Source organism: Protopterus annectens, chromosome 1.part2 (genome assembly GCF_019279795.1).
Source record: "Protopterus annectens isolate FY-2018-M chromosome 1.part2, PAN1.0, whole genome shotgun sequence".
In the NCBI taxonomy this organism is placed as follows: domain Eukaryota; kingdom Metazoa; phylum Chordata; order Ceratodontiformes; family Protopteridae; genus Protopterus; species Protopterus annectens.
Window position 1 is genome coordinate 396,622,572 of NC_056727.1, and position 9,796 is coordinate 396,632,367.

The 9,796-nt window shown below is 42.9% G+C and overlaps 1 protein-coding gene across 1 annotated transcript in view; it reads left to right on the forward strand.

Moving 5' to 3' along the window:
• The window catches only part of PLCB4 (phospholipase C beta 4), a 1,792,792-nt gene that overhangs the window by 1,346,662 nt on the left and 436,334 nt on the right, over nucleotides 1–9,796 (forward strand). The window lies entirely within an intron of this gene.

Sequence of the window (9,796 nt, forward strand, 5' to 3'; positions counted from 1 at the left end):
GGCTCATTATATGACTCCATCCTTTTCTTCTTCCCTTTCCCAGCAGGTGGTTAACATGCTTCGGCAGGGCAGAAGGCCTAGCACTAGCCAGTCTTATGCTGGCAAATGGGAAATATTCTCTCATTGGATGCAGGCTAAAGGGGAATCTTCTTCTCAGCCTATCCTTCCTCTGATCCTGGAGTACCTGGCTGATTTACTTCAAGGTGGTCTTTTTTTTCCTCTATCAAGATCCATGCTTCAGCCATTTCTGCTCATTGTTCTTTTGAACAACCCATTTTCTCTCATCCCCTGATGAAAATGTTTGTCAGAGGTGCTTGCAACTTAAAACCTCCCAGAAGGGCGCCTACTCCAGCCTGGAATCTTAATTTTGTTCTAGAGAAACTCACTCTTCCTTCTTTTGAGCCAGCTGCCACTGCAGATTTAAAGTTTCTCTCATGGAAGACTGCCTTCCTCTTGACTATAACTTCAGCAAGGAGGGATTCAGAACTGCATGCTTTGATGGCTGTGGAGCCTTTTCTTATTTTCCATGCAGATAGGGTCTCTCTGAGAACCATCCCCTCCTTTATGCCTAAGGTGGTTTCTAGCCTGACTCTTAATCAGTCCATACACCTTCCTACCTTCTTTCCTAATCCTCGAAATAGAGGTGAAAGGATCCTACATTCTCTTGATGTGCACAGACAGCTCAAGTTTTACCTGGACAGGACTAAAGACCTTTGGAAATCAGCACAGTTATTGGTCAGTTTTGCCCCTGGAGCTCAGGGCAACGCTATTTCTAAGCAGACCATTTCTAAATGGATTGCTCATTGTATTACTTTTTCTTATTCCTTTCATGGCAAGGTTCCTTCTCAAGGGGTTAGGATCCACTCAACTAAAACAGCTTCCACTTCTGCAGCCTTTTAAAGGGGTGTCCCTACTAAAGACATTTTGGAGGCTTCCACATGGTCTTCTCTTCACACTTTCACAAAGCATATAATTTGCCTTTGTTTTCAAGAGCTAGCGCAGGGTTTGCCACTGCTGTTCTGCAGGGCATTGTCTCCAATCCTTGCTTCTGTTGGTTCCTCCTCCCTTTTCTCTGGGCAGTGAAACACAATGAACATAGTACAGTTGTGTACACTTACCATAAATGTAGATGTTCGAGTGCATTCACTGTTGCAGTCCTGCTTTCCCTCCCTCCTTCCCCCTTTTCTCTTTTCCTAAGGTACAGGTTAAATTTGGTTTAAGCCTTGTTTTCTGGGGGCTTCTGACTGTTATGGCAAGAAAGACTGAGGAAGTGATGTCGGCTGCCTCCTTTTGTATTGGATGCCCTGACATCCTTTATAACTGACGACAGACGATGTCATTTTTACTTATCTTTGGAATTCTGGCCGATCGAGGGCTACCGGGATCTGGATAACCCATTGGTTAGGACTGCAACAGTGAATACACTTGAACATCTACATTTATGGTAAGTGTACACAACTGTAATTTCTGGATTGTGGCATATTTACACATAGGGCATGAAGCATCTGCATTCATATCTAAATTGTTATGAGTCTGAGGCACTGATGTCAAGATATTTAATTTGGCAGGGAGGCAAAGTGAAACCCAACAAGTAAATTATGACATCAAGAATATTGCAAGAACACACAAAAAATAAATTATGATTGCAAACATCCTATCTTAATTCTTTGTATTGCATAGAATTTGAGATGTTCTAATGTACTACTAGTCAGAGGAAAAAGTGTAAAATTATGAAGGGTTTTACAGCTTTGAAAGCCATAAAACACTTAGTGCTGCATGCAGACAGTATCCAGAGACTAAGTGCCACTCGATGAACAAATGGCTTTAAAAGCTGGTATACACTCCATATTTTTAGAGCATAAAGGAATGAAGCCCTGATTGTATCCTAGTTGACTTTCTTACATCAGGAAAACCATGCACTCAATCTTATTTTTTAACACCTCCAGCACTTGAGAAAAAGTGTCTTCAGTGAATTTTCCAAGCACTTCACTTGGCTGATGCTTTGAAAATTCAGCACACACACACACACACACACACACATTATCTATATATATATATATATATATATATATATATATATATATATATATATATATGTGTGTGTGTGTGTGTGTATGTATATAATATGTATGTATGTATATATATATATATATATATATATATATATATATAGGTTTACTATCAAAATCTCACAGCTGACAATTGCGAGTGTGCATATATGCAACCCTAAATGTCATAAAACAAAATGTGAAGTTTTTAAATCTCGCCGTTTATTCTCACTGATGGGTTTGGATCTGATCCTCGGCTCCAACACAGCCGATAGCAAAGCTCAAGGTTTGCCAGTAGCTCGAGACCAAGCCCCTTATCCCACAATGCACTGCTGGAATTACCTCAGATCTAGTTTGCCTCGGCAAGAGAGATCTCGGTGATCCAGCTAGCTCAGACCATTTTTGGGAAAAAAATTAACAGCAAGTCTATAAAAAGTTTTCCTTTTGTTTAAAATATATAGTGTGTGTTAGTATTAGGTCTTTTTATATATATTCTATAGTTCAATAGTTATATATATATTCTATAGTTCAATAGTTATAAATAGTTTAAAAGTTAGGGCCTTGTTGGCTTCTTAGTTTGTGTGGGCCTTTAGCCCTATTTACACTTATTAACCTGTATAATAGTGAGGCTTTTTTTCTGTGGGCCTCTTTAGCCCTATATTTGTAATCTATATTACATTGTTATAGATAGTGCCCGGATTGGGCTTAGTTGTTTGTGGATCTTTTCAGTCAAGTAAGGACTTTACTAATTTACCTTTTTACAGTTTACTGTTTGTGTTATTTAGATATGTCGGATGATAAGGAGAAATCCCATCCTAAATCGGGATTCAAAAAATGCCCAGATTGTGGACAGAAAATGTCTGTCACTGACGGACACATTCGATGTGTCTACTGTCTGGGGGCTAAACACCTCCAAGACACCTGCAGCATTTGCCACTCCTTTTCTTCAAGAGTCCTCTTGGAGAGAAGGAGGAAACGTATAGACAGGGGATTGCTACAGCAATCTTTTTCTGAAGTGTTAAGTAGCCATGAGGGTACTAGTACATCCTCCAAATCCTCAAAATCCAAATCTTCAGATAAAGTCACAAAAAAGGCAAAGATTTCAGTAGGAGGGTCATTGGTTCCACAATCATCGGAACTGAGTCTACCTTTGATTTGGAGCCAGCTCTCGGTTTTGGAGCCGGTCTCTGAAGTTTCTTCTTCACCTCTGCTCCAGTCAGCACCTTCGGTGCATTCAGCTAAGTCCTCAGTCAGCCTTTCATATTTGGACATGGATCGGCTAGTGCAGAAGCTTTTACAGGCACCAGGACTTGCCAAATTGTTGTCAGCCCCGACTAGCTCATTGGTACTGAAGGCCATGGAACCAGATTTGTCTACTCCTCCTCTGAGCCGTACTGGACTCTCAGAGCCGAAGGAAATTGAACCGATGGTGGTTGAACCCTTGGAGTCGATACCCGCACCGGTGCTATCGGCCCCATCTACTCTGATGTCCTCAGTGCTGACCGAGGACTCTAGGAGCCGACGCCCTCCCATCGGGTCCGGGAAGGATAGTCGAACCGATTTGTCGGTGCCGACTCTTCCTCTCGGCGCTTCGGCTCGGATGATCTCAGCTCCTACCTTGGGCTCTGAGCCCAGGGTTTTGGTGCGGGAGGATCGGACGGTATTCTCGGGTCCATCCACTCCTTCTCGTCTGAGCTATGGTGCCTTCGATGCTATGAGGAGAGTTTTGTCTCCAAAGACAACGTCAGCATCGGTTCAGCTTTCCCTCTCCCCTCAAGCTCCTGTGTCTGCTTCTTCATCTACCGGTCCCTCTAAGTGTAGAGACCCCGAGCCTCAAGTACCCCCACAGGGCGTCCCCTACTCTTCTGAGACCTCCCCAGATCCCCCCACTGAGGAGGTGCCCAGGAAGGGACTGTGCAAGAGGAGGCACTTAGACTCCCCACAGGAGTCCTTGTCATCTGACATGGACTTAGATGAATCAGAAGGGTCCCCTCGATCCCCCTCTGAGGATATCTCCTTTGCAGAGATACTTAGTCAGAGGGGCGATTGGCAGTCCAAGACCCCTACTGAGGATGAGTCCATGCTCTTGAAGGCTTTTGGGTCTCAACCTTCCACTTCGTGGGTGTCTCTGCCTTATGATGAGCTCATGGAACTGATTTCTCATAAGGCATGGGAGTCACCGGAGGCCATGGAACCTGTTCCTCGTAAACCCAACAAAATTATGTCTGCCCCAGTGGACAAGCAATTTTTGACAAAGGGAGTGCCTGTTGATGCCATGGTGGTAGCTGCAGCCACCAAAAAGGAAGTATCTGAGACATCCTCTTCCATCCATCCCCCTAACAGAGATTCTAGGGTCATGGATAGATATGGGAAGCGCATGTTTAGTTCAGCGACTTTTTCTCTGTGATCACTGAACTACTTGACCCATTTTACGAGACTACAGAGAGAGCTCCTGAAAGAGCTAGGAGATACTCTCCAGGGTATGGTAGCTACAGGGGTGGCGACAAAGTCAACGCCCAGCTCGCTACCCTAAACTCAGTGGTAAACTCATCCATGTGTCTCATATCCTATGCAGCTGATGGTTCGAGTAGAGCCGCTAGTTCTGGCATTGCTCTTCAAAGACAAGCCTGGATGTGTCTCTGTTCCTTTGCGGAACCCTTTAAGTCTTCCTTTATTAATACCCCATTCAATGGCTCATCGCTGTTTGGGCCCAAAGTAAAGGAAACCTTAACCAGGTGTGAGCAGGAAGGCAAGACCTTATCTGCCGTTGGAGTCCATTTTTCGACCCCTACTCGGCCCTACCCCAAGGGCCCTAGGGGAAGGAAAATGTGGTTATGAAAAGCACAGGCAGCCTTTCAGGACACACGTGGAGAAACCCCCTCTAGAGGCAGAGGAGGGGGTTATAATAGAAGATGCTGCCCCCGTGACAGAGGGGGTCCGCAGCAACAGGGTGACAGGGGTCAGTTCTCCGGTCAGCCCTGCCAGCGCCCCTGAAAGGGGGCCCAACTGTTCAGCTCTGGAGGCAGTCGGGGGTCGCTTGTCTTTCTACCCAGAAGCCTGACTAAACATAATATCAGATACATGGGTACAAAGCATCATTTCCAGAGGATATTTCATTCCGTTCTCTTCCCCTCCCATTCCTGTAAAGAGAATCCCAGATGTTCCACCCTATCTCAGGGAACAAGCAATCATAGAGGTCCACAGATTGCTAAAAAAAAGAGTCATCCAACCAGTCCCAGCAGACCAAGTTGGATTCGGAACTTACTCATGATTCTTTTTGGTACCAAAGAAAACAGGGGACTGGAGACCTATCTTGGACCTCAGCAGACTCAACCAGTTCATAAAGAAAGAGAAGTTCCGAATGGTCATGCTTCAGTCCATTCTTCCCTTTTTAGGGAAAGGTGATTGGATCTGCTCCATAGATCTCAAGGATGCATACTATCACATAAAAATGAACAGATGCTCCAGAGATCATTTGCGCTTCCGGCTGGGAGCCAATCATTACCAGTTTCGAGCCCTGCCCTTTGGTCTCACCACAGCCCCCAGAGTGTTCACCAAATGCATGGCAGTGGTCACGGCTCACCTGAGACATCTAGGATTCCAGGTGTTTCCATACCTAGACGACTGGCTCCTAACCACTGCCACCAGGCATCAATTGACTCAGGCAACATAATGCACTCTGACACTCTGCCATCAATTGGGCATTGCAATCAACTTCGAAAAGTCTGCCTTATCGCTATCGCAGCATACCATTTTTATAGGAGCAGAATTAGATACCTCAACTACCACTCTACGTCTCCCTGTCGAAAGAGTCTCTCTTCTCCGCCAAAATGTCAGCTTACTGGTGTCAAAGAACAGAGCTACAGCAGCAGAGGTATTGAAAGTACTAGGTTTGATGACGGCAGCGATCCTGGCTATTCCACTCGCAAGGATGCATATGCAAATTCTTCAATGGCTCCTATTCGCTCAGTGGTCTTACCAGAGACTACCGATGCACCACATGATTCTCATCACGGATTCTTGCAGGAGAGACCTTCGGTGGTGGTTGACGTCTCTTCATGTCACAATCGGAAGACCCTTTGTTCCCCCCCCCAGTAGCCACTGTGACCATGGACACTTGCCTGATAGGGTGGGGGGGGGGGCATTTTCAGGGAAAGACTGCCCAAGGCACATGGACAGATCAAGAATCTCACCTGCACATCAATGTTCTAGAGTTGAGAGCAGTACTTTTGGCGTTGCAGTACTTTCAGAACTCTCATCCTCTGGGAACTATTGCAATTCAGATGAACAACATGTCAGTAGTCTGGTACTTGAACAAACAAGGCGGAACCAAATCTTACCCCGTTTATCGAGAAGCCCTCAGGGTCTGGCAATGGGCTGTGTCATCCCAGTGTTTTCTATTAGCAACGCACATCCCGGGGAAATCCAACGTGATAGCGGACAAGCTAAGAAGGGCAATATTGCTCCCTCACGAGTGGTCTCTCAAACAACAGGTTGCGGAGTTGATTTTCCGCAAATGGGACCAGCCTTGCTGCGACCTTTTTGCCAGCCACATCAATTCAAAATGCAGAAGCTACTTTGCTCTAATACCACCACCCGGTCACCCCCCCCCCCACCCCAAGAGATGCACTTCTACACGATTGGCCCCTGGGTCTCCTTCATGCATTTCCACCCTTCCCATTAATACCCAGATTTTTACAGAAAGCAAAATCACTGGGAAGGACTGTTATACTCATAGCCCCCTACTGGCCTCGACAGATTTGGTTTCCATTTCTCCACCATCACCTATTGGAAGGTCCATGGATCCTGGACCCAGTTCCGGACCTTCTGACGCACCCGTCAGGGGACCTTCATCCTTCACTGCAGTCCCTGAAACTGATTGCTTGGCTAATCCACTTCCCCTAATTGCCAGGCTTCATTCAATTTCAGGAGATACAAGACAAATTCTCTTGTTTTCTCACAAGCCATCTACCAGGAAATTATATGGCAGTAAATGGAAAAGGTTCTCAATTTGGGCCAACATGCAGAACATTGACCCTTTCCGAGCTCCACTATCTTCTATTTTAGAATTTTTGACAAAAATTTTTAAGGAAGGAGCAGCAGCTGCTACAGTTAGACTTCAGTTAGCTACCATCTTAAATTTTCACCTTGGTTTTGGTGGCTCAAATGTTATGGGCCATAAATTATCTAAAACCTTCCTTAAAGGCGTTCTTCATATGAGACCTCCGATTAAAATTCCCTATTCTACCTGGAATTTAAACCTTATGCTGTCTCAAATTATTCTTCATCCTTTTGAACCAGCAACTTATTGTGATCTAAAATTTTTATCCTGGAAAATAATATTTCTTGTGACCATTACGTCTGCCCGCAGAGTGTCAGAACTTCAAGCATTATCTATCAGACCACCCTACATGATTTTCCACACTGATAGAGTATCTCTCAGAACAAACCCCTCATTTTTACCTAAAGTCTGTTCTGAGTCAAATATCAATAAGGTCATTGAACTGCCAGTCTTTTTCCCCAACCACTCTAGCAAATTGGAATGTATGCTGCATAAACTTAATGTTCACAGACAGCTCAGATTTTATCTTGACAGAACTAAGGATATTAGAAAATCAGACCAACTTTTTGTATCCTTCTCAGAAGCAAGAAAAGGCAATCCAGTGTCTAAAACAACCTTATCTAAATGGTTATCCGATTGTATATCCTTTGTTTATGAAAAGCCCTTAACACACAAGCCAAAAGCTCATTCTACCAGAGCCGTCTCTATGTCTTCTGCTTTTCAAGCTAAATTGCCCCTTGACAATATTTGCGCTGCAGCCACTTGGTCTAAGCCTCATACCTTTATCACACATTACAAAGTAGACAAAGCTTCAAGGGACAGGTCTTCCTTTGGTTCTACAGTACTGAAGAACATACTCCCATGAGCTACCCAGGGTTGAGAGTGCTAGGGACGCTACCCATCAGTGAGAATAATCGGCGAGATTAACAACTTCACATGTAGAAGTTATGTACTTACCATAACATTCCATGTGAGTTGTTTATCTCGCCTTTATTCTCACTTCCCTCCCTCCTTCCCCCTCCTGGCTGACTGTTGACTTAGAGGCTAGTACCATCCTGGTTATTCAATATTTCTTCTTCCCCCTTGGGAAGTGTTCTTCGTAGATATATATAGAAGGGTATGTATATGTTTGTATATATATATATATATATATCTATATATATATATATATATATATATATATATATATATATATATATATTGTTATTCGCAGCAAACAAGATCTGGGGTAATTCCAGCAGTGCATTGTGGGATAAGGGGCTTGGTCTCGAGCTACTGGCAAACCTTGAGCTTTGCTATCGGCCGTGTTGGAGCCGAGGATCGGCTCCGAACCCTTCAGTGAGAATAAAGGCGAGATAAACAACTCACATGGAATGTTATGGTAAGTACCTAACTTCTGTTTACTGATCATTCACATAACAAAAAGTAATAATTAAGGAAAGTGAACAACTTAGGAATGTCGACTTTACCAAAAACACCCACATCCCCCTGCTATTTATATATACAAACTCTGAGATCACACTACAGTGAAGGAAAGGGTAAATTTCCCAATCCCCACTGTAATGCATACTAGCATTCGCTCTTCTGGATTCGTCATTTTTAAAAACAATGTTACGACAACTCAGAAAATTACAAATAACCAAAACGAAGGGTTCCAGCCACAGGTCCACTGCTCAAGTAGTTTATTGAGGAAATAAAAGCAAATAAGTGCTTTTTGTCTCAGCAAAGAGACTTCATCAGAAGAAGTGTCTTTGCTGAGACGAAAGCTCTTATTTGCTTTTATTTCCTCAATAAACTACTTGAGCTGTGGACCTGTGGCTGGAACCCTTCATTTTGGTTATTTGCATTTTTCTACTGTGTCTTCATTACAACTTGGAAAATTGCCTTTCGCCTTTCCAGCTTGAATAACTGACATGTGACATTTTGATGGTAAACCATATATATATATATATATATATATATATATATATATATATATATATAATCTCTCTCTCTCACTATATATATATATATATATATATATATATATATATATATATATATATATATATATATAGCATCTATAGTAGATGCAAAATGTCGAACGCTCATACGAGTGAAAATGCCGAAACTGAAATTTGGCCCGCCACACCCCCCACTAAATATATATTCCAACTCCGTGATCGCACTACAGTGAGGAAAGGGCAAATATCCCAATCTTCACTGTACTGCGATCTCAAAAACGGGCCCTCGACATTTCAGCACTTCCGCTGTTGTACCGTTCAACATTTTCATTTTATGATAATATGATATAGAGCATATATATATGTATATATATATATATATATATATATATATATATATACACACACACACACACACACACACACACACACACACACACACACACACATACACGCAGACCACACATGCCAGTCCAGCTTTTTGAAGGACACTATGACAGCATATGATTCAGTGTTTAAGATCTCTGAGTGATGGCTCCAAGGTCTTTGACTGTCCCTGTTTTATCTGGGTATTTTGGACTCCAATTACTTGTTAAATATACTTTTGATTTGTTATTCTGTGCATTCCATAATATATTGCTTTTAATTTTTCCCTGCTGAAAAGGGAGACTAATTAACTTAGTGTTAAAATATAAATTAAATTAAAATTAAACTGTATTTATATGTTAAAATATCAATCAAAT